The sequence below is a fragment of the Schistocerca cancellata genome, chromosome 4 (genome assembly GCF_023864275.1).
Source record: "Schistocerca cancellata isolate TAMUIC-IGC-003103 chromosome 4, iqSchCanc2.1, whole genome shotgun sequence".
Lineage (NCBI taxonomy): Eukaryota > Metazoa > Arthropoda > Insecta > Orthoptera > Acrididae > Schistocerca > Schistocerca cancellata.
In genome coordinates this window covers 681,735,847-681,763,471 of record NC_064629.1, presented here as the reverse complement: position 1 = coordinate 681,763,471, position 27,625 = coordinate 681,735,847, and the positions used below count along the sequence as shown (strand labels likewise).

Below are 27,625 nucleotides of genomic sequence, written 5' to 3'. Positions count from 1 at the left end.
GAGGTTTGAAAAATCTCCCTAAAATTGCAAAAATTCTACGTTAAAAAATATTCATTCAGACAGAACGCCAGTATGGATCAATAACACGTCAATAACAGGAAATAAAGCAATCATGAAGACAGGAAGAATGCTAATGAGAAAATAGACAGTAAAAAAGCTTTCGTAAAAAGTAAGACATATTAATTAGAGGAAGAGTATTAATTATTTAATAGGGACATCTGAAGAATGAGTTCTATCAAGCTGTAAAACGAATCTGAACAGTACAATAAAAAATTAAAGTGCAAGCAATCTAGCTTAGGAATATTGGGAGGAAACTTGCATTTAAACAAAAATCTGAGAACATAACAAAATGTAAAGGTAATGCTAAGAGATTGTAAGCTATTCGCAATTAAATAGTTGCAAGAAGATGAGAAACCAATGGACACGAGAAGAGATGATATAGAAAAGTGAACAGATGATGTTTTCGGTGAAACTTGAAGTGAAATTTTGCATACTAGACTCAAAAATCCTAAGAAAATCAGTAAATGGACCATAATTAGCTACTCAGTCGCTCAGTGACCATATTGGCACCAAAACAGAAGATGACAAAGAGAAAGATGGAATAATCAATTCGGTCTTACAAAACTGCTTCGCTGTGGAAGATCGAAATACGGGTACTCTTGTCAGTCATCCCACCAACGTCGAAATTGAAGATACTGGCGTAAGTGCTCACGTAACGGAAAAGCAACTTTAATATCTCAACAGTAAAAAGTCATACCACCGAAGGAAAAACTGAAACCAGCTATACCGCCTGAATGAATGATTTGTCTCACTGTAAACAATCTCGGGCCTTACCACATCATCATACTGCAGCGAGGATTTCTCTTACAAATACTATTCATTGTCCTTTAATATAACAGAATATTCATAATTTTCTTGTTTACAAAAGCTTTTACATTATACAGGCTGTTTGACTATTATAGTTACAAATGAAACAAGCAAATAATCCTAATAAACATAGGTCCATGAACCATACGATGTATGCACTGGTGCCGTCATGTCAGTATTACAACAATGTTAATTTCAAAGGCTACGTTTATTTCAATACACCTCAAAAATGGTTCAAATGGCTCTGAGCACTATGGGACTCAACTCCTGTGGTCATAAGTCCCCTAGAACTTAGAACTACTTAAACCTAACTAACCTAAGGACAGCACACAACACCCAGCCATCACGAGGCAGAGAAAATCCCTGACCCCGCCGGGAATCGAACCCGGGAACCCGGGCGTGGGAAGCGAGAACGCTACCGCACGACCACAAGATGCGGGCTCAATACACCTCAAGAGAGGCGTAAATTACAAAGTGATAAACTACCCTCGTTTAATTTTATTATAATTCCAGATATCTAAGTACTGATAAACAGCGTTTTGACAACGAGTGTATCGGTCGTGAGTCGTCAATAGCGTGGTCTCACACGTCCCTGGACATGAACTTGTGGGATTTTTTTGTGTACAGATGTTTAAAAGCTTCGAGGTATTCCAGCCTTGTTGATAGTGTCAATGAAGTACTGGAACGCATTGTGGATGATTGTAAGTCCGTTCAGAACACGTCTGGGAGTTTTGAACGTGTACGAGCATCGATGAGGAGACGTACTTAAAGCCAGCCTTCATATGAACGGTGGCCATGTGGAACAGTTGTATTGCGTTCGTCCTCAGATGGAATTCTGTCTGTGACACTATCTCCCCTATTTCGCGATAATACAAAATGAGCTGCCCTTCTTTGTACTTTTTCGACGTCATCCGTCAGTCCCACCTGATGCGGATCCCACACCGCACAGCAATACTCCGGAATAGGGCGGACAAGCGTTGTGTAAGCAGTCTCTTTAGTAGACCTGTTTCACCTTCTAAGTGTTCGGCCAATGAATCGCAGTCTTTGGTTTGCTCTACCCACAATATTATCTATGTGGTCGTTCCAATTTAGGTTATTTGTAATTGTAATCCCTAAGTATTTAGCTGAATTTACAGCCTTCAGATTTGTGTGACTTGGCTGATTTCTTTTAGTTCAAATGGTTCAAATGGCTCTGAGCGCTATGGGACTTAACATCTGAGGTCATCAGTCCCCTAGAACTTAGAACTATTTAAACCTAACTAACTTAAGGACATCACACACATCCATGCCCGTGGCAGGATTCGAACCTGCGACCGTAGCGGTCGCGCGGTTCCAGACTGAAGCGCCTAGAACCGCACGCCCACAACGGCCGGCTTTTCTTTTAGTACTCATGTGAATAACTTCACACTTTTCTTTATTCACGGTCAATTGCCACTTTTCGCACCATGCAGATATGTTATCTAAATCATTTTGCAAGTCGTTTTGATCATCTGATGACTTTACAAGGCGGTAAATGACAGCATCATCTGCAAACAATCTAAGACGGCTACTCAGATTGTCTCCCGTGTCGTTAATATAGATCAGGAACAATAGAGGGCCTGTAACACTTCCTTGGGGAACGCCAGATATTACTTCTGCTTTACCCTATGGCTTTCCGTGTATTACTACGAACTGTGACCTTTCTGACAGGAAATCACGAATCTAGTCGCACAACTGAGGCGATACTCCGTAGGCACGCAGTTTGATCAGAAGACGCTTGTGAGGAATGGTGTCGAAAGCCTTTTGGAAAATATGCTGTAAATTGTTTCCGTTGTCATCAGAAGGGTTCTGGAACCCCGCTACTGTAGTACTGAAGAACATGCAAAATTTTTGTGCACATGAAATCCGGCCTGAGGTGTAAAATCAGTATTCCGTTATTTCACCTGCGTAAACTATCAAAATTTTACTGATCTATAAAGTTCTATTCATATGAGCGAAATACCGTGCTCTGGCAAGGCAAAGAAGGGAACCAGCGGAAAAATGCTCCTATCGGAGCACAAGTAAGGTGAATATGTTCGTGTTTAAAACACTGACTGAAAAGTGGTCTACCAGCTGCCTCATTCTACCTTCATCAACACTTTTAAAATGTTGGCATACGAAGGCATTCGCTCTTTTCTATGCTGAGAGAGAAGGAGACTGTGACAGCGGGAAAGAGACGGAAAAGTAATAAATAAAATAGCAGACAGTGGTTGTGGTATGGAAAGAGTAAGGGAGACAGTGGCAATGTGAGTGAAAGAAAGGGATGCAGTGGCAGTGTAACACAGTCGACAGTGACAGAAAAGCGCTAAGAAAAGAGTGGAGACAGTGCCACCCTGAGGGGAATAAAGAGAAGAAAAAGGTGAAATGAAGGAGGGCCAGTGCTAAGGAGAGAGAGAGAGTCTATGACAATGACAACGAGGAAAAGAGAGATTGTAACAGTAAGAAGAGACAGCAGCGGTGGGAAGGAATGACTGAAACAGTGGCAGTAAAAGAGAGCAAAAGGGAGACACTGACATTGAGAGGAGACGGTAGTAGTGGGACAGAATGATACAGAATGTGGCTGTGAGACAGGATACAGCGACAGCTGGAGAGACATAAGCAGAAAATGACAATCAGTTGGGCTGAATGAGTGCGCGAGGATGGGCAAGCCGGCAGGGGTGGCCGAGCGGTTCCAGGCGCTACAGTCTGGAACCGCGCGACCGGTAAGGTCGCAGGTTCGAATCCTGCCTCGGGCATGGATGTGTGTGATGTCCTTAGGTTAGATAGGTTTAAGTAGTTCTAAGTTCTACGAGGCTGATGACCTCAGAAGTTAAGTCCCATAGTGCTCAGAGCCATTTGAACCATTTGAATGGGCAAGTCGAAGTGGATGCGTATGTGATGGACCTATGGTTGTAAGTGAGTTACAGTTAAGGGAGTTTACGGGAGTGAGAAGTGAGTTCCATGTTAAAAAGAGCGCGAATATGTTCGCATGCCAAAATTTTTGGAAAACTTGTAAAGGTGCTGAGGAAGGCAGAATGAAGCAGCTGATGCCACACTTTTCAGTCAGAGTCTTTTAAACGCGAGCATATTCGCCTTTCTTGTGCTCCGAAGGAGCATTTCTCCGATGGTAGCTCTTATAGTCGAACACCTTTTATTCAAAAAGTAAAATGTAAAGTTTATGGCGCAAGTCTGCACCGGATACTGGCATGACAGTGGGCAGAGTACAGCGATTCTTCGCCGCAGCACTAAGAGGGAGAGGGTGGTGGAGGTTGTGGGCCCATCTCCCCGGCCACGTTTTATCCCCGAGTAACAAACAATGGTAGCATTTATTTCTGTAAAATATCTGGGCGTATGAGTGCGGAATGATTTGAAGTGGAATGATCATATAAAATTAATTGTTGGTCAGGTGCCAGGTTGAGATTCATTGGGAGAGTCCTTAGAAAATGTAGTCCATTAACGAAGGAGGTGGCTTACAAAACACTCGTTCGACCTATACTTGAGTATTGCTCATCAGTGTGGGATCCGTACTAGGTCGTGTTGATAGAGGAGATAGAGAAGATCCAAAGAAGAGCGGCGCGTTTCGTCACAGGGTTATTTGGTAAGCGTGATAGCGTTACGGAGATGTTTAGCAAACTCAAGTGGCAGACTCTGCAAGAGAGGCGCTCTGCATCGCGGTGTAGCTTGCTGTCCAGGTTTCGAGAGGGTGCGTTTCTGGATGAGGTATCGAATATATTGCTTCCCCCTACTTATACCTCCCGAGGAGATCACGAATGTAAAATTAGAGGGATTCGAGCGCGCATGGAGTCTTTCCGGCAGTCGTTCTTCCCGCGAACCATACGCGACTGGAACAGGAAAGGCAGGTAATGACAGTGGCATGTAAAGTGCCCTCCACCACACACCGTTTGGTGGCTTGCGGAGTATAAATGTAGATATAGATGTAATATCCCTGGACCCTGTGGGTAAGGTTTTTATATTTTACTATCCTGAGGGATCGTTTGTTGTGGCTACATCTTGGATTATCAACTAGTGTTACTAAACGAAATGTACACCCGCGTGCAAAACTTAAGCACCAAAGTAACCTTAGCCTGATTTGAGACTTCCAAGTAACATATGTCAATGAAACTTGTACCAGACATACAAAGACCTGCCACAGTATAGTGCAGGAGGCAAGTCAAAGAAATACGCATTTGGCAATTTTATTCAAAGACAATAATGACACTGAAGTCACTCATGATGGTCCTCTGGGCAATACAAACGGCGGAATTTGGTTCTTACAAGGGAACGTCCCCATCACACACCCCTCAGATTTAGTTATAAGTTGGCACAGTGGATAGGCCTTGAAAAACTGAACACAAATCAATCGAGAAAACAGGAAGAAGTTGAATGGAACTACGAAAAAAATAAGCAAAATACACAAACTGACTAGTCCATGCGCAAGATACGCAACAGCAAGGCGAGAGTGAGTCCACGAGCGCCGTGGTCCCGCGGTTAGCGTGAGCAGCTGCGGAAAGAGAGGTACTAGGTTCGTCTTCCCTCGAGTGAAAAGTTTACTTTCTTTATTTTCGCAAAGTTATGATCTGTCGGTTCGTTCATTGACGTCTGTTCACTGTAATAAGTTTAGTGTCTGTGTTTTGCGACCGCACCGCAAAACCGTGCGATTGGTAAACGAAAGGACGTGCCTCTCCAATGGGATCCGAAAACATTTGATCGCAAGGTCATAGGTCAACCGATTCCTCCACAGGGAAACACGTCTGATATATTCTATACGACACTGGTGACGGTATGTGCGTCGCATGACAGGAATATGTTGTCGACCCACCTAACTTGTACACTTGACGAATGGGTAAAAAGATTCTTCTACCTTGCCCGATTTAGGTTTTCTTGTGGATGTGATAATGACTCCCAAAGAAGTGATGAAAACATAAGAGTTTGTCACATAAACTGCAACAAATGAATGCAACAGTTTCACAGTCGCACAGTTTTCTCTGTGCTCTGTCAAAACATATGTTTTTAACGTTTTCAAATATTTCCGTGTGTAGACCATCAAATCCTGCATATGTCCAAGCAAATCTGAACATGTCCTGGAATTTTGGAGAGCGAAGTTGATTATGTGTGATTGCCTGAACTTTGATAATTGTCTGAAAATAAAAAATTAAACTTGTCACTCGAAGGACGACTTGAACCAAGGACCTCTCGTTCCGCAGCTGCTCACGCCAACCACGGGACCACGGCGCTCCTGCGCTCACATTGACCTTGATGTTGTCTATCTTGCGCATGGACTACTCAGTTTGTATATTTTGCTTATTTTTTTCATAGTTCCACACAACTTCTGTTTTCTCGATTGATTTGTGTTCAGTTTTTCAAGGCCTATCCACTGTGCCAACTTATAACTAAATCTGAGAGGGGTGCGATGGGGAGGTTCCCTTGTTAGTTGGGTATGTGGTCGCCACGGACGGCAGTGCACGCTATGCAACGTGCTCCCTAGCTGGCCACGAGGTTGGTAATGAGTTCTTGTGGCGGGGCGTTCCAGTCTTCCACCACCGCGGTTGACAACTGGTGGATGGTCTCTGACGCATGGAGACGTGATTCAGTATTCCTCCCCAGCGCATCCCACAGGTGCTCAATGGGATTTAAACTCCTGGAAACAGGCAGGCCAGTCCCTTCACTGAATATCATCTCATTCCAGGAGCTCCTCCATATGCGAAGTTTGATGCTATCGCTTCCTGCCATCCATAGAAATGAAGTGAAGTCAGCGGACAGCACAGGTGAAGGAGCTCTTGGAACGAGTGGATATTCGGCGAATGGAAGGGCAACCCGTTCCCCCGACTTAATTCCCGTGATTACGTGTAGGATGCTTTGGCGAGACGTACTGCAGCACATCTACACGCACAAACGACCATCCAGTATTAGTCAGCTCCCCGTTACCAGAGCATACACTGCCGTCGCTGGTGATCACACATCCTATTGAGAACGATGTCCACATTTTGTAATGTCCAGACCATTATAAATCGCAGTGACTTCAATGTAATTATGGTCTTGGAATAAAAGTCCCATTCCCATTTGTCACACTGCGTATTTCTTTCAGTTACCTTTCGTACTATACTTTAGCAGTTTTATCTGTGCATGATCCAAGTTACTTGGCAATGACACATCACGCGAAAGATATTTCTGTCATTACGTATTGCTCACCTGTGTACTTTCAAAATTTCATGCAACATCTACATGTTCTGACAGAGAGAATATCTATACTGCTATACACTCCTGGCCATTAAAATTGCTACATCACGAAGACGACGTCCTATAGACGCGAAATTTAACCGACAGGAAGAAGATGCTGTGATATGCAAATGATTAGCTTTTCAGAGCATTCACACAAGGTTGGCGCCACTGGCGACACCTACAACGTGCTAACATGAGGAAAGTTTCCAACCGATTTCTCATACACAAACAGCAGTTCACCGGCGTTGCCTGGTGAAACGTTGTTGTGATGCCTCGTGTAAGGAGGAGAAATGCGTACCATCACGTTTCCGACTTTGATAAAGGTCGGATTATAGCCTATCGCGATTGCGGTTTATCGTATCGCGACATTGCTGCTCGTATCACTAGCAGTCGAGATGACAGGCATCTTATCCGCATGGCTGTAACGGATCGTGCAGCCACGTCTCGATCCCTGAGTCAACAAAACGGCTCTGAGCACTATGGGACTTAACTGCAGTGGTCATCAGTCCCCTAGAACTACTTAAACCTAACTAACCTAAGGACATCACACACATCCATGCCCGAGGCAGGATTCGAACCTGCGACCGTAGTGGTCGCGCGGTTCCACTCTGTAGCGCCTAGAACCGCTCGGCCACTTCGGCCGGCCCTGAGCAACAGATGGGGACGTTTGCAAGACAACAACCATCTGCACGAACAGTTCGACGACGTTTGCAGCAGCATGGACTATCAGCTCGGAGACCATGGCTGCGGTTACCCTTGCGCTGCATCACGGACAGGAGCGCCTGCAATGGTGTACTCGACGACGAACCTGGGTGCACGAATGGCAAAACGCCATTTTTTTCGGATGAATCCAGGTTCTGTTTACAGCATCATGATGGTCGCATCCGTGTTTGGCGACATCGCGGAGAACGCACATTGGAAGCGTGTATTCGTCATCGCCATACTGGCGTATCACCCGGCGTGATGGTATGGGGTGCCATTGGTTACACGTCTCGGTCACCTCTTGTTCGCATTGACAGCACTTTGAACAGTGGACGTTACATTTCAGATGTGTTACGACCCGTGGCTCTACCCTTCATTCGATCCCTGCGAAAGCCTACATTTCAGCAGGATAATGCACGACCGCATTGCAGGTCCTGTACAGGCCTTTCTGGATACAGAAAATGTTTGACTGCTGCCCTGGCCAGCATATTCTCCAGATCTCTCACCAACTGGAAACGTCTGGTCAATGGTGGCCGAGCAACTGGCTCGTCACAATACGCCAGTAACTACTCTTGATGAACTGTGGTATCGTGTTGAAGCTGCATGAGCAGTTGTACTTGTATACGCCATCCAAGCTCAGTTTGACTCAATGCCCAGGCATATCAAGGCCTTATTACGGCCAGAGGTGGTTGTTCTGGGTACTGATTTCTCAGGATCTATGCACCCAAATTGCGTGAAAATGTAATCACATGTCAGTTCAAGTATAATATATTTGTCCAATGAATATCCGTTTATCATCTGCATTTCGTCTTGGTGTAGCAATTTTAATGGCCAGTAGTGTAGTTAGATGAGTTAGTCAATCAAAAAGAAAACCCAAACATTATTGTAAAAAGCCTTCATTGAAAATTGCCACTATTTGCTAAAGTCTAAACGATAGCTTCCATCTTGATCTAGGCTAGGAACAAAAATCTCTGGAATAATATGCATCATAGCTGTACAAGTATTTCATTATTGTTATTTCATTACTGTACATCTTGCTGTTTGGTATAGGCAATCAAATTACTGAGTGACGTGGTGACAGATGTGAGCACATACGTCCACTATCTTATTTCTAGACTAGCCCATGTTCAGCTTGTCACATATCAGTGATGCAGATCCCTAAGATGTTATGTATACAGCAAAATCTTGTCTCAAGTAAGTAAACCGCGAAGGTCTTACATATCTACATCTACATACATACTCTGCTAGCCACCAAGCGGTGTGTGGCGGAGGGCACAACTTGCGCCAAAGTCATATCCCCCCCCTAAACCCTCCGCCCCCTGTTCCACGTCGGCCGCGGTGGCCTTGCGGTTCTAGGCGCTGCAGTCCGGAACCGCGGGACTGCTACGGTCGCAGGTTCGAATCCTCCCTCGGGCATGGATGTGTGTGATGTCCTTAGGTTAGTTAGGTTTAAGTAGTTCTAAGTTCTAGGGGACTGATGACCTAAGATGTTGAGTCCCATAGTGCTCAGAGCCATTTGAACCATTTGAACCTCTTCCACTCGCGGATCGCGCGAGGGAAAAACGACTGTCTGAACGCCTCAGTACGAGTTGTAATTTCCGTTCTCTTTGACTGGTGATCATTGCGCGATTTGAAAATTGGTGGTAATAATGTATGTCCTACACTCTCGGTGAAGATCGGATTTCGGAATTTAGTAAACAGCCCCTTCCGTTTAGCGCGCCGTCTACCTGCAAGTGTGTCCCACTTCAAACTTTCTATGAGATTTGTAACGCTCTCGCGATGGATAAATGTACCAGTCACGAATCTTTCCGCTCTTCTTTGGACCTTTTCAATCTTTTGAATCAGACCAAGTGGTAAGGGTCCCATACAGACGAACAATAAGACTGGACGAACTAACGTATTGCAAGCTATTTCCTTTGTTGAAGCACTGCATCGCTTCAGTATGATCAAATCGTTGGCACCATTTCAGTACTGCTGGACGTGAAATTGAATATGGTCCGTACACAGCCAGAATTGAATGGTGACTCTGTACAGTTTAGACGTTTTGCGCCCAAGAATGGTACTGTCCCGCGTACTTCAACTTTGTAGTGCGATTACAGTTTCCGCACCATCTCACCCCCACACTGCAATGCCCCTGTTATCCGTACGGCAGCAGAAATGTGTTTCCGGCAAGCCCAGAACATGTACTCTCTCCTAACAATGCGCCACTCTCGTTGAACGTTAAAAATAGTTCACATGGCTCTGAGCACTATGGGACTCAACAGCTTAGGTCATAAGTCCCCTAGAACTTAGAACTACTTAAAGCTAACTAACCTAAGGACATCACACACACCCATGCCCGAGGCAGGATTCGAACCTGCGACCGTAGCAGCCCCGCGGTTCCGGACTGCAGCGCCAGAACCGCACGGCCATCGCGGCCGGCGTTGAACGTTAGTCTTAACGTATGGCGACATGTATATCCTATTTAGAAGTCCCCACGCACAACTTAACACGTAATTTTTAAAAGGGTGACCGATTCTTGAGTATTGCTCGGAAGTCTGTGATCTGTACCACGCACTATTAATAGAAATGACAGAGAAGATCGATACAGGATCGGCACGTTTCATCATAGGTTCATCTAATAATCGCGAGAACGTGACGGAGATATTTCTTAAATTCGCATAGGCAGATTGTGCAAGAGAGGCGTTGTGCAACATGGAGTTTACTGTTAAGATTCCAAGAGCGTACTTTCCAGGAAGCCTGCTTGTCATTTCCTCCTCCACAATCATTCTTCCTACGTGCCATCGGCGAATGGAACAGGAAATCAGGCGCCTTATGTACTCTGCGCCATACTACGTTTAGGGCAGATGGAATACTGCAGAAAATGCAAGGTGCCGGCCGTGGTGGCCAAGCGGTTAAAGGCGCTACAGTCTGGAACCGCGCGACCGCTACGGTCGCAGGTTCGAATCCTGCCTCGGGCATGGATGTGTGTGATGTCCTTAGGTTAGTTAGGTTTAAGTAGTTCTAAGTTCTAGGGGACTGATGACCTTAGAAGTTACGTCCCATAGTGCTCAGAGCCATTTGAACCATTTTTTGAAAATGCAAGGTGGCTTTAGCTACGTAAATGTAGTCTTCACTTGACATGCAACATAAAATGGAAAGCACGAAATTCTTTATTGTATGGATGTCGAGGTCTTCAATGTGTCTGTTACGTTGTAGGGAAAGAACAAAAGGAGTTTACGCATTCTGCGACGTCAGCCGCATACAATTTATGTCATGCTGATGCCGAAAGTTGTCTTGTTAGGTTCAGAACGCTACGCTGTGACATAAAATAACTTTCGTTTGTGTGTGTGTGTGTGTGTGTGTGTGTGTGTGTGTGTGTGCGTATGAGATAGCTATAGTGAGTGATGACGTCACGCGCCGGTTCTGCGAAGTTGCAGCGGGCTCCCACGGTGTGGCAGAGGCCGCCAGGTCGCCCCGGCGCAGCGCAGCCGCAGACGCCGCAAGGACGCGTGTTCGAACATTGGCGCTAACCTTCACCCAGCAGACGCGTCTGCACTCACTTCCACATTTCGATGAGCTAGCACGACGCAGCATAATCGCATTTCCACTGGAAGTTAATTTTCTTCGTGTAATTGTACGCTACTCTATGTAGTTCTGTTTGGGAGCGGAACAGGTAGAGAAGATGCTAGTTGTGGTACGAGGTACCCTCCTCCACGCACCGTATGGTGGATTTCGGAGTATGTATGTAGATGTAGATGTACTACTAAAGTGGCAAATATTGTCGGTAGGTTACCATAATTTTCCTTAACTATCGTCCTGGATCGTGACTATGGTCCACTCTGCTAGTCTGGAATTATACTGTTGCGCAGGCCAGTTCAATTCTTGTCTGCATTTCTTCTGTGCTGTATTTGAAAGACAGACAGGTGCTGCACTTAATGAAACATATACTGGCGTACTTGGAAAGCGTCAATTGCTGTTGAACTTCCTTGACAAGTGAACGTGGTTTTGGTTTTGTTGCAAACTTTTTTGTGTGACCATAAACAGCTAAGCAAATTTAAATACTGTTGTACACCATTCTTGTTTCTCATTATTTAGCAACGCTCTGTCACAGATATTTTTCATAAATATGCATTACATGATATTTTGTAAAACAATTTAAACTTGAGACGTAACTGTGATCCAAAATTTCCATCTACAGGGTGTTCATTTTAAATAGTTTTACATTGCTAATACGCTCTTTAAATTCCTGAAATTGAAATAGCTTTTTTAATACAAATTACAGGGTATGAAATGAAACTAGAATAGGTGGGGGACATATCGTCCTTATGCTCGAGGTAGAATGGACTTCTGTTTAAGGGAAATACTTGAAAATAAATTGAGTCAGAGGAAACCATTTAAAGATATAGTCATTGTCAAATATGAGGGCGAAATGTGGTCAAGTAGAGTCATTAAAGTTTGTAAAACTGGAGAGAAGTGGGTTATATGAGCAGTATGAGAAAATTTTGAATTTGGCCTAAAGAAAGAGATCTTTCTTATGCACAACGAAACTGATGTAAGTTGCAAAATTCAACCTCCAGTTAACGCGTCCAACAAAAGAGAACTACATTCGGTAAAGGAAGTCAAAGACGTATGAATCAAATGAACAATTGTGTCACTTATTTTTTATGTATGGTTATTTAAATTTCTAAATTTGCAATATAAAGGAGTTGAATAATGTTTTTCTTTCATAGCCTTGTCAGATAAATTGACATAAGAACAGTAACTGTAAGTTACCATAATATATGTGGGGTGGATCATAGTTAGGAACATCGGCACCTAACTGTAGTCCAGTTTTTAATAATTAATACCTGCACTGATAATACTTGAAATTAAAAACTGGAATAATAGTAATGTTCCTTTCACTTGAGCGTACACTTGAAAAAAAGAAGTAATTTGAATGTCATGTGTACATGCTCTCCTGACAAAAAGAAAACAATATTGTGGTAATAGGATCACATTTATGGGAAAATGCGGCAGCTTTAATAGGCACAATTTGAATAGAGTTACATGAAATTAAAACAAGAGAGGACGTAATTTCTGTAAAGGAAATAGAAAAATGTTTTACAGCAATTCAGGGCAATTGAACTTTCTCAAGCGCTGTGAAGTTTCGTTTCAGTTAATGTTCGCATCAATTGTTTAATTGGTATACCGGTTTCGACTTATCAGTCATTACCAGTACTCTTATAAAAATAAGAAACCGTATGCAAGTAAACTTTGACGACATGATACTAACATACGAAACAAATCTATAAGTATATTACCTGAGCAAGGTGGCGCAGTGTTTAGCACAATGGACTCGCATTCGGGATGACAGCGGTTCAAATTCCTGTCTGGCCGTCCAGATTTAGCTTTTCCGTAATTTCCCTAAATCTTTTAAGGCAAACGCTGGGATGGTTCCTTTGAAAGGGGCGCGATTTCTTTCCCCATACTTTCCTAATATGAGTCTGCGCTGCGACTTTACTGACCTCATCGTCGCCGGAACATTAAACTCTAATCTTCTTTCCTTCTAAGTACACTAGATAAATTTTAAAAGTCGTAACATAAATAACTGAAGAATGGAAATGTCAAACATTCTAAGTGCCATTTTTTCACCAAACCGATTTTCATTACTATTGTGTTCCTGGTACTCTTGCATATTCCTAGACTTATTCCAAGTGCCAAATTATGGAGAAAATGTTCAAAACATTCATTAGTGGATGGTGCATGTTCTTTGTGTCAAGCAGGACTCACCTCTGTCGTTCCAAGCACCATGCGTCAAGGGCTCTCCCATACAGTTGATCCACAGTTTGTGCGGTAAACAGAGTGCATGTAAGCTTTTGTTAGCACCAACAAAACATCTTTGTAACGAAAGGAGATAATTTGGGTTTAAAAGCACTAAAACAAGTTGAAGAAGTGAACAGACAAGAAAACGTGTGTCTGGAATATGTCACGAAAAGTCATTTCTTCTTAAGCAGCACAGGGAGTTCTATAGAAGGTTCTTAAAACATCTGGTCGCAAGAATGAAGTTGTGAAAGAAACAATAGTCGATACTGAGAGATTCTTTTCTTGAATTTAATTTTGTTATTCTTTTGTAAAAAATTTAAAAGATATGAGATATATGATTTTCCTTACTACAGTTCTGCTAGATGATATCTAACTGCTATATTTCTGTACTTGTATTATCACAAATAAAACTTTATGTCTCAGCATTAATGGCACATGGAACAAAAACTTTCTTATTGCCACTTACAACTAGTCATTCCATCTATAGCAACTAGAACTTCCTTAATAAATTATTTTTTTCCAGTTTGTCTCATTATTTTTTCCAAGCGAACAGCATAATTCTGTGGTATCAGAAAACCTTTTTTTTTGCATACAAATGAGTTATGCACAAAAATAGATACATTGTCTTTTGTTCCTCCTGACAAATGTGAGCTTTTGCACTCAGAAATATTGACATTTCCTCTCTACACATGTAAACTGTCTCAACTATGCCCTCTCCCAACAAGATGGTAAATAAGAACAAGTTTCTCTTATAATATACCAGATATGAGATTTAGTTACGTTCGTTCATTCTTCTGTTTAAAATTTCATTACTGGATCGTATCTCACACTAATTTCGTCTTAAAACGCCCTGCGCACGTATAATTGTTTCACTGAAAGAGCAGAATTCCAGCATTTCTTTCGTAATACAAGGCATTCTCAGCTCCTGCACAAAATCTTTGTGGGACGCCAATTCTTGTTTAACTTAGTGAACGTCCAGTCAGCTTTGGTTGCTGCGAATGAAATTTATGTCTTAATATGCAGAGTGTATCACAATTAAAAATGAAAACTGACATGAGTTAAAGATTACGACAGTTCAAGCAAAAACATTCCAGTAAACATGGTTCCGCAAACCAACCATTTGCGATATAATTTCGATGACTTCCCTACGAAATATTGCTCTAGTAATTAATCTGTATTTGAAACGTAAAGTTTTCTATTAACTTCCCATCTAAGTGGCCTCAAATTTTACTCATGATCTACCTTAACAAGAAATGTGTGGGCGTGCTGAAAACTACTGCCTTCGAATTTTTTTATGTGAAAACTCTTAAAGCCTTTTACATACAACAAACTTTTTGTGTATGTGTGAAGAGTCAAGCGATGGATGAAAAGCTTTGCCACGGCTAGGATTCGAACCCAGGTCTCCTTCTCACAAGGCAGATGCGCTAACCACTACGCCACCCTGACACAGTGCCTTTGTGCAACTGCACAGACTAACTTAGCACGTCTCCCTCCTCAGCCCAAATTCTCGTTCACGCCTCAGTCCACTTGGTATTCCTAAATTCGAATAGCATTGCAGAAGCCTTGGTACAAATCTTCGTTCATCACTTTAGTCAGCATATACAGGGCGTTACAAAAAGGTACGGCCAAACTTTCAGGAAACATTCCTCACACACAGAGAAAGAAAATATGTTATGTGGACATGTGTCCGGAAATGCTTACTGTCCATGTTAGAGCTCATTTTATTACTTCTTTTCAAATCACATTAATCATGGAATGGAAACACACAGCAACAGAACGTACCAGCGTGACTTCAAACACTTTGTTACAGGAAATGTTCAAAATGTCCTCCGTTAGCGAGGATACATGCATCCACCCTCCGTCGCATGGAATCCCTGATGCGCTGATGCTGCCCTGGAGAATGGCGTATTGTATCACAGCCGTCCACAATACGAGCACGAAGAGTCTCTACATTTGGTACCGGGGTTGCGTAGACAAGAGCTTTCAAATGCCCCCATAAATGAAAGTCAAGAGGGTTGAGGTCAGGAGAGCGTGGAGGCCATGGAATTGGTCCGCCTCTACCAAACCATCGGTCACCGAATCTGTTGTTGAGAAGCGTACGAACACGTCGACTGAAATGTGCACGAGCTCCATCGTGCATGAACCACATGCTGTGTCGTACTTGTAAAGGCACATGTTCTAGCAGCACAGGTAGAGTATCCCGTATGAAATCATGATAACGTGCTCCTTTGAGCGTAGGTGGAAGAACATGGGGCCCAATCAAGACATCACCAACAATGCCTCCCCAAACGTTCACAGAAAATCTGTGTTGATGACGTGATTGCACAATTGCGTGCGGATTCCCGTCAGCCCACACATGTTTATTGTGAAAATTTACAATTTGATCACGTTGGAATGAAGCCTCATCCGTAAAGAGAACATTTGCACTGAAATGAGGATTGACACATTGTTGGATTAACCATTCGCAGAAGTGTACCCGTGGAGGCCAATCAGCTGCTGATAGTGCCTGCACACGCTGTACATGGTACGGAAACAACTGGTTCTCCCGTAGCACTCTCCATACAGTCACGTGGTCAACGTTATCTTGTACAGCAGCAGCTTCTCTGACGCTGACATTAGGGTTATCGTCAACTGCATGAAGAATTGCCTCGTCCATTGCAGGTGTCCTCGTCGTTCTCGGTCTTCCCCAGTCGCGAGTCATAGGCTGGATTGTTCCGTGCTCCTTAAGACGCCGATCAATTGCTTCTAATGTCTTCCTGTCGGGACACCTTCGTTCTGGAAATCTGTCTCGATACACGGCCATTGCCCCGTGCTAATCCATACATCAAACGGGCATCTGCCAACTCCGTATTTGTAAACATTGCACTGACTGCAAAACCACGTTCGTGATGAACACTAACCTGTTGATGCTACCTACTGATGTGCTTGATGCTAGTACTGTAGAGCAAAAAATGGTTCAAATGGCTCTGAGCACTATGGGACTCAACTGCTGAGGTCATTAGTCCCCTAGAACTAGTTAAACCTAACTAACCTAAGGACATCACAAACATCCATGCCCGAGGCAGGATTCGAACCGGCGACCGTAGCGGTCTTGCGGTTCCAGACTGCAGCGCCTTTAACCGCACGGCCACTTCGGCCGGCCTACTGTAGAGCAATGAGTCGCATGTCAACACAAGCACCGAAGTCAACATTACCTTCCTTCAATTGGGCCAACTGGCGGTGAATCGAGGAAGTACATTACATACTGACGAAACTAAAATGAGCTCTAACATGCAAATTAAGCGTTTCCGGACACATGTCCACATAACATCTTTTCTTTATTTGTGTGTGAGGAATGTTTCCTGAAAGTTTGGCCGTACTTTTTTGTAACACCCTGTATACATCATAGATGTTTGAGACTTGAAAAGGTCTCTAGAACCAACTAGATTCATTTGACAGACTTTATTAACATTCTGCATCTTCGTTCTTCATGTCTACATATTTATTTCTCTACTTAGTCACCCGGACAACAAAACATTTCTCCCAATGAGAGACCATTTCTTTATACCGTCACTATAGAATGTTTGACTTTGACAACGGAGGCACAACCTCACCTCTGCTTCCACCGCTTCACCACTATCAAATTGAAGACCTCGAAGGTCTTCTTTAAGTTTTGCAGAGAGATCAAAATCGCTAGGGGCCCAGTCGGGACTGTATGGAGGATGATCGATGACAGAGAACCCAAGGCATCGGATTGTTGCAGATGTTGCAACGCTCGTGTGTAGTCTGACATTGTTATGCTGAAGGAGAGGGTGTTCAAATCGAACGAACTCTTCTCTGGTTCAAAATGGTTCAAATGGCTCTGAGCACTATGCGATTTAAGTTCTGAAGTCATCAGGCGCCTAGAACTTAGAACTAATTAAACCTAACTAACCTAAGGACATCACACTCATCCATGCCCGAGGCAGGATTCGAACCTGCGACCGTAGCGGTCGCTCGGTTCCAGAGTGTAGCGCCTAGAACCGCACGGTCACTCCGGCCGGCTCTTCTCTGGTTAGAAACTCGATTACAACACGCCGGTTCTCACGCGCCGACAAAGTTATATTACATACCGCAATGTTACACGCTATGATTCGGAGACCTCTGGAGGCAGAGGATTGCATCTTGCATCAGCGAAGCGGGAACTTCCACCGAGTGATATGCATGACATGTAATACCTCAACCGATACTGAGAAGAGACTAAAACTTCTGAGGCATTACTTTTGATCATGCCCTCGTACATTATTACTTCAGCACATTACATGTTAAAATTTATTATGGAACATTCGTACCTATTAAAAATGTGTGTCGTACATGTCCTCCCCCCGTTAGGGCGCAATACTGCATTCGTCTCAGCAGTGAGTCACGAATTCTTGCAAACACTCACGGACCATCTCGTAATTATTGCCAGGACTATACCATTCGCTACTGCCGTTCTTTGACTGTGTGAATAAGAGCGCCTTACAAGTCACTTTTGAGATGTCCCTAGACTGAATAATGCAAAGAACTGAGGTCAGTTGATCTTGGAGGCCAAGGTGGAGGCTCTGCTCGAGCTTTCCATTTGGACCATTTTAGCGCGTTACGTGTCGTCGTGCATCAGCAACAAAATTTGTCGATGCCCCACATTCCACAACTACGGGCCATGCGTGAAATTTAAGCCCAATAACAAGGGAAATTGACAGAAAAATTTACATCTCAGATACGTCTGTAGTAACTGGGGTAGTTCTATACACTGAAGCCTGTGGCGGCTCATATCACACTTTCTCAATAATCTCACAAACGGCTCAACCGCAGACCCATGCTTATTGGAACGGTTTGGCGTCTATTATCGTATCCTTTCACTCGTGTCAGTTTTGGTAGTTAATTATTATATAAATCATGCGTCAATGAATATCCTCAGTGATTCAGCGAATAGGATCGTCTGCACAAACTACAATTTTTATTCTCATTTCAAACGTCTATAAGTTATGTTACAGTGCCCATAGCATTCAGTGTGAACTTTTGCCATCGCTTTCTATTGAACACTGATGTTTATTTCATAGATACAGATTATTGTACGAGACCGTGCTGAAAATAAATGCCTCCGAATTTTTATGTGAAATCTCTCAAAGCTTTTCAAATAAAACAAAAGTTATTAACATTCTACACGTTTCTTCTTCATGTCTAGATATTTCTTTCTCAACACAGTTACCCTAGCGAGCAACACATTTCTCACAATTAGAGACCAGCTTGTTGATTGGGTCGCTATAGAACGTTTGACTTTGTTGACGGAGTCACAGTCTCACCTCTGCTTGCACTGCTTCATCACTATGAAAGCCGAGTTTTCTAAGATATTCTTTAAGTTTCTGAAACAGATGAAAATCCGACGGGGCCAAGTTGGGACTTAGGATGATCGATGACAGTGAACCCGAGGCCCCGGACTGCTGCAGATTTTGCAACGCTCGTGTGTGTTGTGGCATTGTCATCTGAAGGACATGCAGCTCCATGTGTGGACGAACTCTCCGAATCCGAAACTCGAATACAGCACACTGTTTCTCGCACATCGACATAGTTACATAATACACTGTCTTGTTACACGCTATAGTTCGGCGTCCTCTAACGGCAGGGGCTGTAAATACACTACTGGCCATTAAAATTGCTACACCACGAAGATGACGTGCTACAGACGCGAAATTTAACCGACAGGAAGAAAATGCTGTGATATGCAAATGATTAGCTTTTCAGAGCATTCACACAAGGTTGGCGCCACTGGCGACACCTACAACGTGCTGACATGAGGGAAGTTTCCACCGATTTCTCATACACAAACAGCAGTTGACCGACGTTGCCTGGTGAAACGTTGTTGTGATGCCTCGTGTAAGGAGGGGAAATGCGTACCATCACGTTTCCGACTTTGATAAAGGTCGGATTGTAGCGGTTTATCGTATCGCGACATAGCTGTACGCGTTGGTCGAGATCCAATGACTGTTATCAGAATATGGAATCGCTGGGTTCAGGAGTGTAATACGGAACGCCGTGCTGGATCCCAACGGCCTCGTATCACTAGCAGTCAAGATGACAGGCATCTTATCCGCATGGCTGTAACGGATCGTGCAGCCACCTCTCGATCCCTGAGTCAACAGATGAGAACGTTTGCAAGACAACAATCATCTGCACGAACAGTTCGACGACGTTTGCAGCAGCATGGACTATCAGCTCGGAGACCGTGGCTGCGGTTACCCTTGACGCTACATCACAGACAGGAGCGTCTGCGATGGTGTACTCAACGACGAACCTGGGTGCACGAATGGCAAAACGTCATATTTTCGGATGTATCCAGGTTATGTTTACAGCATCATGATGGTCTCATCCGTGTTTGGCGACATCGCGGTGAACGCACATTGGAAGCGTGTATTCGTCATCGCCATACTGGCGTATCACCCGGCGTGATGGTATGGGGTGCCATTGGTTACACGTCTCGGTCACCTCTTGTTCGCATTGACGGCACTTTGAACAGTGGATGTTACATTCAGATGTGTTACGACCCGTGGCTCTACCTTTCATTAGATACCTGCGAAACCCTACATTTCAGCAGGATAATGCACGACCGCATGTTGCAGGTCCTGTACTGGCCTTTCTGGATGCAGAAAATGTTCGACTGCTGCCCTGACCAGCACATTCTCCAGATCTCTCACCAATTGAAAACATCTGGTCAATGGTGGCCGAGCATCTGGCTCGTCACAATACGCCACTCACTACTTTTCATGAACTGTGGTATCGTGTTGAAGCTGCATGAGCAGCTGTACCTGTACACTCCATCCAAGCTCTGTTTGACTCAATGCCCAGCCGTATCAAGGCCGTTATTACGGCCAGATATGGTTGTTCTGGGAACTGATTTCTCAGGATCTATGCACCCAAATTGCGTGAAAATGTAATCACATGTCAGTTCTAGTATAATGTATTTGTCCAATACCCATTTATCATCTGCATTTCTTCTTGGTGTAGTAATTTTAATGGCCAGTAGTGTACGTGAACATTATTGCGGACCACCTGCGTCGCTTTATGCTCCAAGTCTCCCCCTACGGCCGTCACATCTTCCAGCAAGATAACTGTCCGTGTTGCAAGGTCAGAATCGTGCTACAGTGGTTTGAGGGGTGTTACAGTGAACCCACATACATGTCTTGGCCACCAAAGCGCCTGATCTGTACACACTGGAACACACATCGTGCCCCAGCTGCGTGCACGTAAACCAGCATCGCGTAATTTGAGACAACTGCTTGATCTGTGTATAGGCATCCGGTGCCACATACTTCTGGAATACTGTCAAGGACTTGTAGAGTCCATGCCAAGCAGAACCTCTCTGGTACTGTGTTTGAATAGTGGAACAGGTGGTCATAATGTTCTGGCGCATCGGTGTACCTATGATGTTAATCTTTTGGTTTGAGTCACGATGGTAGCAAATTCCAAGTTGTGTAAGGCGTCGAGCATAGGGTTATATGCATGAGTACTGGATAGTGTGAACTCTCACATCTTGTACGGTGCTTGTGCAGATCCTCAGTGTTGCCTTACGTTTTTCATAAAAAAATCTGATATCGCAATAGCTTCCCGTATGACCTATGTCAGTGAGTCACTGTCAAAATGATCGATTTTGTATTACGCTAGTTGAAGATGGGTCACAGTCAGAAATGTGACATTGCATAAAATAAAGCTATACACAAAAAAAAACGCTGGTTGCTTTATTTCTTCGAGTAATTCCATCAGAGCCACGATGCTCGATCGCCATTTATATGGATAAATCAATGTATGTCTACACTGAATGCTTGCGTTGTAACCATGGAATAATTTCTGTGCGGCACTGAAAGATATTTGATGCTGTTCTATTGAACAGACAACGTTAATTTAACAACACAGTAATAATACAATGTGGATTGTCTAGGCTCAGACCGAGCACGCTGTCAACACTGCTCTCAGTGAAAACATCAAAAAACTACAAGTATCAATGTGGGGGCCCGAGTTTGTAGTAAGGAAATGTAACGTAGACCAGTATGACAAGCGAAATTCACAAGCGCAGCTATTCTGCAGCTGTTCGAACAAAACAGAAACGCCTAGTACGTTCATTGCAAGGAAATGTAACATACATAACATTAACCCTAAACAGATCTGTCGCGTAGCATGGTTTTCCCAATAACGAACAGTCATAACAAGCGCGCTATGTTGGTACCACTGGATGTGAACACAAACAAGACCGCCTTCAGCTTTCTTTTTATAAATATACGCTGCCTGACAAAAAAGTGAAGCACCCAAGGGACAAGGTCGGATATTAATATAAATTCGTACACATACACATCATCGGCGGGCATGTAACAATTTCAGGTATAAAGGCCACCAGAATATATTAGCGTTGTTGCGTTGTTACTAGGTATGGTAGGATATGTGAGGACATGAACGCATCAGATTATGCCCCATCACTTTGAAGGACACAGATATGCCGCATACACAGAGTTTGAAAGTGAGAGGTTGATCGAATCATGCAGTAATCAGATTTGTGGGGCATTCGCATGTGAAAGTGACACGATGTTGGACTGCATGGGAATGTGAGGGCAGACATACTCGATGTCGCGGTTCCAGTCGGCCACGTCTGATTACCGTCTACATTTACATGGCTATTATGCAGCTCACTTTCACACTATTTCTCTACCGTTCTCCTCTCGAACAGCACGGGGGAAATCGGTCACTTAAATCTTTCAGTGAGAGCTCGTGTTTCATTACGGAGATCACTTCTCCCCATTTCGCTGGACGTCAACAGAATATTTTCGCATTCGGGAGATGGTAATTTCGTGAACATATCTCGCCCCAGGGAAGAACAACTTTGTTTTAATAATCGCCATCCCAACACGCGTATCACACTCGTGACACTCTCTTCCCTATTTCACGATAACAAAAACCGAGTTGCTTTTCTTTGAACTTTGTCAATATCCTCCATCAATCCTACCTGGTACGGATCCCGTAATCTATCGATTACCAGACTCGCCTCGTTATGTAAGCGAAAGCCTTAAAGAAAACCTCAGTTCATTTGTACATGAGTTCCCTAATCATACTGTAATCATTGGAACAGACTTTAATCACCCGAGAATCAATTTGGATAATAATAACTTTTTTTTAAGATATAACCGCCATTCTGACTGTTGAGCAGGTTTTATTTCACAATCTAGATTTCGGCCTTAGGCCATTTTCAAGTGTTGCAAGTGCAACAGATTAAAGCACAATAAAAGTACAAGTATCAGACAAAGTATCAGAAAAAAGCGTTCTTCCATACGAACCAGGACGGATTTTGAAAACACAGGTTATATTAAACCAAACTTGCACTTTTCTCACATGACATCCTGAAAGCCATGGATCGATGCAGTCAGATAGATGCAGTATTTCTCGATTTTCAAAAAGTATTTGACTAAGTACCACACCTACACTTATTATCAAAAGTGATGGTTCAAATGGCTCTGAGCACTATAGGACTTAACATCTGAGGTCATCAGTCCCCTAGAACTTAGAACTACTTAAACCTATCTAACCTAAGGACATCACACACATCCATGCCCGAGGCAGGATTCGAACCTGCGACGGTAGCGGTCGCGCGGTTCCAGACTGAAGCGTCTAGAACAGCTCGGCCACACCGGCCGGCTATCAAAAGTGAGATCTTGCGGGATATCCGACGAAATCTGTGACTGGATCGAAGATTTCTTGGTCAAGAGGACGCAGCATGTTATCTTGGAAGGAACATTATCAACAGATGTAGAAGTAACTTCGGGTGTGCCAGAGGGAAATGTGTTGGGTCCATTACGATTCATGTTGTATACTAATGATCTTGCGGACAATATTAATAGTAAACTCAGATTTTCGCAGATGATGCAGTTATCTACAATGAATTACAGTAACAATGTTGTACAAATATTTTGACAGACCATGGAAAGATTTCAAAGTGGTGCAAAGATTGGCAACTTGCTTTAAATGTTCAGAAATGTAAAACTGTGCACTTTCCAAAACGAAAAAAGATAGTGTCCCATAAATATAAGATCAGTGAGTTGCAGCTGGAAACCGTAAACTGATACAAAAATCTGGGTGTAACACTTAGTTGGGACATGAAATGGAACGATAACATAGGCTCAGTCGTGGGTAAAGCAGGTAGCAATCTTCGGTTTATCGACAGAATATTAGGGAAATGCAAACTACCTACAAAGGAGGCTGCTAACAAATCACTCGTGCAATCCATCCTAGAAAACCGCTCAAGTGCGTCGGACCGGTACCAAATAGGACTGACAGGGGATATTGATCGTATACAGAGAAAGGCGGCACAAATGCTCACAGATTTGTTTGATCCGCGGGAGAGTGTCACAGAGATGTTGAAAGCAACGAACTGGCGGACTCTTGAAGATAGACGGAAAGTATCCTAAGAAAGTCTACTAAAGAAGTTCCAAGAACTCGCTTTAAATGATGACTCTAGGAATATGCTACAAGTCTAAGAAAGTCCACTAAAGAAGTTCCAAGAACTCGCTTTAAATGATGACTCTAGGAATATGCTGCAACTACCTGCATACGGCACCCGTAGGGATCATATGAACGAGATTAGATTAATTACAGCATGCACACAGGCATTTAAACAATCTTTCTTCCTGCGCTCCATGCGTGAAAGGAACGGGAAAAAGCCCTAATAATTAGTACAGTGCGACATACCCTCCGCCATGCACTTCACAGTGGTTTGCAGAGTGTAGTTGCAGATGAAGAATACGCCATAAGAGGACGGACAAGCGTAGCGTTGGCAGTCTCTTTAGGAGACTTGTTGCATATTCTAAGTGTTCTGCCAATAAAACGCAGTCAGATGTTCGCCTCCCCCACATTATCTACGTGATCGTTCCAATGTAAGTTGCTCGTAATTGTTACCCCAGGCATTTAGTTGCAATGAAAGCCTTGAATTTACATGATTAATCGTGTGACCGAAATTTAACTGATGCATTTCAGTAGTCGTGTGGATGGACTCACATTTTACTTTATTTAGGGTCAACTACCGCTTTTCGTTCCACACAGGTATCTTGTCTCAATTATTTAGCAATTGGTTTTGATCTTCTGATGATTTTTCGAGACGATAAATGACATTATCTTCTGCAAATAATCTAAAATGGCTCCTCAGATTGTCTCGTAAATCATTTATATAGATTATGAACAGCGGAAGGCCTATATCACCTCCTTGGAGAATGTCAGATATCACATAAGTTTTACTCAATGACTTTCCGTCAGTTAATACGAACTGTGTCATTTCTGATAGGAAATAACGAATCCAGTGTCACAATTGAGACGATACTCCATAGTCACGAAATTTGGTTAGAATTCGATTGTGAGGATCGGTATGAAAAGCCTTGTGAAATGTAGAAAAATATGGAATCAGTTTGAGATCCCCTGTCGATGGCATTCATTACTTCAAGAGAATAAAGAGCTACGTATGTTTTACAAGAACGATATATTTTTTAAACTTAATGTGTCAGTAGACGGTTTTCTTCGAGGTAATTCACAATGTTCGGACATAGTATATTGTCAAAAATCCTACTGAAAATCGACGTCAGTGATATGGGCCTGGAATTCAGCGGATTACTCCTAACTACTTTCTTGAGTATTAGCGTGACCTATGCAACTTTCCAGTCTTTAGATACGAATATTTCGTCGAGCTAACGGTTGTATATGATTGCTAAATATGGAGCTATTACATCAGCATACTCCGAACACAACGTAACTGGTACGCAATTTCGTCGGAAAGATTTGCCTTTATTAGGTGATTTGTGTTGCTTCGCTACACTGAAGATATTTACTTTTAAGTTACTCATGTTTTCTGCAGTTCTTGATTCAAATTCGGGAACATGTACTTTGTCTTCTTTGAAGAAGGCAACTCGGAAAACCGTATTTAGTAACTCCGCTTTAGCTGCCATCGGTAACATTACCATCGCTATTGCGCAGTGAAGGAGGTATTGATTGTGTTTTGCCGCTGGTGTACTTTACATACGACTAGAATATTTTTTGATATTGTGCCAGATTTGGAGACAGAGTTGCGTTGCGGAAACTATTAAAAGCATCTAGAATTAAAATCCATATCGAGAGTCTGTAAAACTTCGCAAATCTTCGGGATTTTGCGTACTTTTAAATTCGACATATTTTCTTCGTTCCGTCTGCAACAGGGTTCTAATCTGTTTTTGTACCATGGGGCGTCAGTTCTGTGTGTTATTAATTTATTTAGTATAAATCTCTCAATTGCTGTCGCTACTTTTCTTTGAGTTCAACCTACATCTGGTCTACGCTTAAATAGTTATAACGGAAAGAATGGAGACTGTCTCTTAAGAAGGTGTCAAGCGATTTCTTTTATCTGTATTTTAAATAGATATATTCTGCGTTTATTTTTGGTGGTTTGGATGTCACACTGTTCATTCTCGCTACAACATCCTTGTAGTCATTTTTTCCTGTATCGCAGAAGGTGCTCTCTATTTGCTAGGGATAATTTGTTGCTAAGAGATCAAGAATGTTTTCACAACCATCTACACTTGGAATGGGTTCCTGAACTAACTGCTCAAAATACGAGGGTTGCCAAGAAAGTGTTATTGTTGTTGTGGTCTTCAGTCCTGAGACTGGTTTGATGCAGCTCTCCATGCTACTCTATCCTGTGCAAGCTTCTTCATCTCCCAGTACCTACTGCAACCTACATCCTTCTGAATCTGCTTAGTGTATTCATCTCTTGGTCTCCCCCTACGATTTTTACCCTCCACGCTGCCCTCCAATACTAAATTTGTGATCCCTCGATGCCTCAGAATATGTCCTACCAACCGATCCCTTCTTCTGGTCGAGTTGTGCCACAAACTTCTCTTCTCCCCAATCCTATTCAATACTTCCTCATTAGTTATGTGATCTACCCATCTAATCTTCAGCATTCTTCTGTAGCACCACATTTCGAAAGCTTCTATTCTCTTCTTGTCTAAACTATTTACCGTCCATGTTTCACTTCCATACATGGCTACGCTCCATACAAATACTTTCAGAAATGACTTCCTGACACTTAAATCTATACTCGGTGTTAACAAATTTCTCTTCTTCAGAAACGCTTTCCTTGTCATTGCCAGTCTACATTTTATATCCTCTCTACTTCGACCATCATCAGTTATTTTGCTCCCCAAATAACAAAACTCCTTTACTACTTTAAGTGTCTCATTTCCTAATCTAATACCCTCAAAATCACCCGACATAATTCGACTACATTCCATTATCCTCGTTTTGCTTTTGTTGATGTTCATCTTATATCCGCCCTTCAAGACACCATCCATTCTGTTCAACTGCTCTTCCAAGTCCTTTGCTGTCTCTGACAGAATTACAGTGTCATCGGCGAACCTCAAAGTTTTTATTTCTTCTCCATGAATTTTAATACCTACTCCGAATTTTTCTTTTGTTTCCTTTACTGCTTGCTCAATATACAGATTGAATAACAACGGGGAGAGGCTACAACCCTATCTTACTCCCTTCCCAACCACTGCTTCCCTTTCATGTCCCTCGACTCTTATAACTGCCATCTGGTTTCTGTACAAATTGTAAATAGCCTTTCGCTCCCTGTATTTTACCCCTGCCACCTTTAGAATTTGAAAGAGAGTATTCCAATCAACATTGTCAAAAGCTTTCTCTAAGTATACAAATGCTAGAAACGTAGGTTTGCCTTTCCTTAATCTTTCTTCTAAGATAAGTCGTAAGGTCAGTATTGCCTCACGTGTTCCAGTATTTCTACGGAATCCAAACTGATCTTCCCTGAGGTCGGTTTCTACTAGTTTTACCACTCGTCTGTAAAGAATTCGTTTTAGGATTTTGCAGCTGTGGCTTATTAAACTGATTGTTCGGTAATTTTCACATATGTCAACACCTGCTTTCTTTGGGATTGGAATTATTATATTCTTCTTGAAGTCTGAGGATATTTCGCCTGTTTCATACATCTTGCTCACCAGATGGTAGAGTTTTGTCAGGACTGGCTCTCCCAAGGCCGTCA

The 27,625-nt window shown here is 43.0% G+C and overlaps 1 protein-coding gene and 1 non-coding gene across 2 annotated transcripts in view; one reads left to right on the top strand and one right to left on the bottom strand.

Moving 5' to 3' along the window:
• LOC126184380 (secreted frizzled-related protein 1-like) overlaps positions 1 to 27,625 on the top strand; it is a 403,479-nt gene that overhangs the window by 246,528 nt on the left and 129,326 nt on the right. The gene's annotated exons all lie outside the window — the stretch shown is intronic.
• Trnat-ugu (transfer RNA threonine (anticodon UGU)) lies at positions 14,944 to 15,015 on the bottom strand. The gene has a single exon. It is a non-coding gene; the product is annotated as a tRNA-Thr (tRNA).